The sequence below is a fragment of the Hermetia illucens genome, chromosome 4, assembly GCF_905115235.1.
Source record: "Hermetia illucens chromosome 4, iHerIll2.2.curated.20191125, whole genome shotgun sequence".
In the NCBI taxonomy this organism is placed as follows: domain Eukaryota; kingdom Metazoa; phylum Arthropoda; class Insecta; order Diptera; family Stratiomyidae; genus Hermetia; species Hermetia illucens.
In genome coordinates this window covers 100,561,364-100,565,735 of record NC_051852.1, presented here as the reverse complement: position 1 = coordinate 100,565,735, position 4,372 = coordinate 100,561,364, and the positions used below count along the sequence as shown (strand labels likewise).

The window sequence follows — 4,372 nt, the reverse complement described above, 5'->3', positions numbered from 1 at the left end:
TGCTCCTTGGCTTATTTTGCCAAGAGAGTTGCGACTCGATAAGGGTGTGTTGACGTCCTTCATGGGCAACCACCTCTCTTAAGTTCTCACCTTTACGGCGGTAGATAGCTTTACGCTTCAAGGAAGGCAACGGAGATCACTCCCGCGATCATCATCACGGCCGGTTCGGAGACAGTGCGATAAGAAAACGCCATTCGCAAAGCTCCCCGCCTCTGCACTTGAGCAAGGCGCTAACAATGCACCTCGTCGCCAAGGGCATCAGCCTATACCTCCGCGCCATAGAGCAGAACCGACTGCGTTGCTCCATAAGGATAGGTCTCCTCCTCCTACATAACCGACCAGGCGCGACTCTTCGGGCATATCGAATCTAAGCAGACTATCGTAGTAAACGTTCTAGTGGTTCTGCCCTAAAACGGATCCCTGTGCTACTCCCGCCGTGATTTCCATCCTCCTCTGACCTTCTGGCGTCCCATAGAGCAGGGAGCGGTCTTTCAGATAATCGCTCAATATCGGCAAGAGATAGCTTGGCACGTGGAATGAGTTTTCAAATGGATCTAGCATATCTGCTCAACTTACGGAATTGAGGGCATTTCTGACATCAAGCGTTATGAGGAGCACTATCCGTCGAAATCGGCGGCCGTGTGCCTCGACTCGATGAACCGCATCTACGACCTCCACAATAGCATCCGTTGTGAATCTCCCTGTTCTGAACCCGAACTGCCTTGGGGATAAGTCCTCGGCAGCGTGGATCGCTTCAGTGAAACTACTGATGAGCTTCTCCGGCACTTTCCCGGCCGTGTCAAACACACACAACGGTCGGTATGCAGACGGGAGCTGCGGGTCCCCTTTACCCTTGCTTATCAGCGCGAGTCTGGCCACCTTCCAGCGACAAGGAAAAATGCCCTTCTTCAAGCAAGCGTTAAACTCCTCAAGCAGCAAGTTTGGCCGTTGGCGGAACACCAGTTTGTAAACTTCTGCTGGGATGCCATCAGGACCGCTTTCTTTTTTTCATAGTGAGAGCCGCTTCTTCGAGCTCTTTCATTGTGAAATTAACCTCAACCCGTACAGGATGTCTAGGGAATAATGCCCGTACAATGCCGTCCATATAGTCATTGACCAGGTTCTGCCAGCCGCGAGCTTTGCTTTTATTTATCGCGCTACGGAATTTCCGTTTTGCTGATCTATACGGTGCCTTTAAGGCCCATGCTTCCTAGTTGGCGTGTAAACGTTGTGCCAAACGACGGAGTAGGTTGGCAATTTAGTTTTGTACACTTTTCAGTGGTCAGTGAACCAAGTTAGCTCAGTATTTTTTTTATAGTATTAGAGTGCGAACTTTGGGGATGAAAAATAAAAAAAATATCATACCTCAGTTTAAAATCGCAATCTGAAATCTGAATCTAAGAATATGAATTAAAAGTGACACTCGAAATCTAATTCAAGTGAACGATTTTAACGAATCCCATTGAATTGCCAATATCTCGAAAACCATCATCAACTTTTTACTAAGGGCATTTCATGTTTTTCGGGATCTTTGTGAGTTGCTCGCTCTGTCAGCTCTTTAAGTATTGACTTAATTATTCTAGATCAAGTTATTGATTATTATTTTCAAAGCGATTGATATATGTATGTAGATAAAAACATTGTAAACTACTTTATCACAGATTAAAATTGTGTGCTAGTAACCACATATGACACATGTTTTCCTAGAGCTTTCATATTTCGGCCTTTTACAATTTATTTACAACCAGTTTGTACTAGTGAAATGTAGCACTATAATATATAATAGTTCACAGATATTACTAAAAAACATACCCTCCCCGGCGGGGAATCGAACCCCGGTCTCCCGCGTGACAGGCGGGGATACTGACCACTATACTACCGAGGATGTGATGCGCTTTCGCATTATCTAAAAATATTCGGACACCTAACCCTCTACATCTTTCTCGCTATTTATAAATAATGCGAATACCATTTCCCAGAGTAGGTAATATGTAGAGTAATTCAATATGAATGAAGAAGAACGAATTGTGAAAAGATTATGAATTTATAATGATGTTGAGAGAATATCTGAATTGAAATAAGTACAAATTGAAAGCTCAAAAGGGGAATATTTTGTTACCTGAGAGAACGAGATCTTTTACAGCACATTTTATTATTCCGAGTTATCACAATCTCGGTAGATGCCGGATTTTACCTAATACTAGCAAGTGCCAAGCATTTAGGCTCGGGCGAACAAAAGGGGCGCCGGTGGTGGTGGCCGCTGGTAGATTAATGAGAGAATCCGTCGAGAACTCCCCGCAACATCGAGCACGTATGCAAAATGGTGTATTTCTGCATGGTTTGAACCAGACTATGCGAAAGTCCCAGGACATCAAGGGAAGCCGTGAGGGATTTAGGTACAATTGCAAAACAAAACCTTATTAAAATCGGTTCAATGTCTGTCTGTCCGTGTGACAGATTTTCTTAGTAACGGCTATACCGTTTGAGACGAAATTTGGTGAGAAGGTGGGAACTATGGAACCACAGATATGCACTGAGTGGCTTTCTTCTACGTTGAGATTTAGGAGGGGTCCCCATAAATGTAAAAGGGGGAAAATAAAAACCTTTTTTACTAAATATAGTCATGTGGGGTATCAAATGAAAGGTCTCGATTAGTACTTTTCAAAGTCGGTCTTAGTTTTGACTTGTTAGAAAGGCGAGGAGTGGGAAGAGTGGAAAGTGATGATTTCTTTAACGGACCCATTCTCAGAAACTGCCCAGCCGAAAAATTTGAAAAAATTCATGAAGCTGGCTCTATGCCCAAGCCTCAAAATAGTCTCCATATTGATGTCGTTCAAATTAAGTTAATAATAGTATATTACCATATTTTTGGGAAAATTGAGTAAAGTTTATCCCAGAGTTATAAAAGTTGGTAGTAGTATAAAATATAATATGGAGCTTATTATCCCCAAGTTCGATTAAACTCATACTATTAGTAACAAAGTTACAGTAGCTCAAAGTTGTTTTTAACCTGTAAATTTACAACCCCAAGTACTAAATCTGACATGCTAAATGCATACACTTAACGGGCTACCATACGTACAAATGGGATAGTTCGACCCTCAAATATAGTCACAGAAGGAGCAAACAAAACCTTTCATACCTGAAGCGCCCAGCTTCCGGTTTCCCGACTTGTTTAATTATTTATTATTTGTTAGAAACTGATGAAATGTTCTCTTAAACATAACCGCAAAATGGTTAACGGTATTGTAATGTAATGAGTCGCATTCAAATGGATTGCATCTTGCTTCTTTTAAAAAATATTTTAGGCCTTGGTATTTTAATTGTTAGTTCTAAAATTCCAGAAAAGATTATTTAACAAAAGAAAAGGATTTTCCCTTATTTGCCTTCATTAGTGCGGGCCCTTTTGTTTTTCGTCGTGGAAGAGAATGGATGGAAGGGCAGTTGGCTCCTGAAATAGAATATTGGTGACTTCAAGCAACAAATTTAAGACATTAGATTTTCGTCTGCTACTTGTAGTACAGCCTAAAATTAATAGATAAGGTAGCTTTCTCCAAACTACAATTTTTGTTCTAAACGTAAATATATAATTCGGGAGCGACTGCGAGCTACTGCTTTGTACTGAAAAAGGGGGAAGTCGCTCCCGAAATATATATTTACATTTATAACCAAAAATTGTAGTTTGGACAAAGCTACTCCTTGTCTATTAACAAATTTAACCCAATACGGGAAAACCCTGTTCGAATTGGTTTCTTCTTTTAACCACTGGCTAACAACAGAACACTTGAAATTGTTGTAATAAAAAATAAAATTATGGTTGGGAGTTAATTTAAAATGAAACCTAATGCGGAGAAAATAACAAAAGAATTTTAACAAGCTGGAAATCTGCTCTTTGAACTTCAAATAAAGGCTGGGTGAAGATGCTGCTAAACTCAGAAACATTTGATGACTTGTATTACGTCACTCAAAAGACAGTTTCATTTCGTTTCTATGCGGTGGAGAAAATCTAGAAGGAAGAAAAGCATAAACCTAAAGGGCCAAAAAAAAACAGGGAAGAGCAACCTGTGGTTTCTTCAACCTTTGCTCCGTTGAGAAATTGGGTCAGCTCATCTTGATTGGTTGCGTCATTTTGCTCGATCACAGGCGAAACGAGAGGTTCTCAAATAACTAACCATAGCGCATTTCAAGCCGTAGTTGATTTTGCCGGTCTTTTGTTCGTTTCTCATCGACATCGATGTTCAGCTCAATTTTCGCTATTACATGTCCATACCATCGAAGGCATTTATCCCGCAATTTTTTCACGATCCGTGCAACGCCATATTGGCCGTAGATGTTTTCATTTCGAATGTAATAACGACGCTAGTCCATTACC

The 4,372-nt window shown here is 40.9% G+C and overlaps 1 non-coding gene across 1 annotated transcript; it reads right to left on the bottom strand.

Moving 5' to 3' along the window:
- Positions 1-1,813: 1,813 nt before the first annotated feature.
- Positions 1,814-1,885, bottom strand: Trnad-guc. The gene has a single exon. It is a non-coding gene; the product is annotated as a tRNA-Asp (tRNA).
- Positions 1,886-4,372: the final 2,487 nt, after the last annotated feature.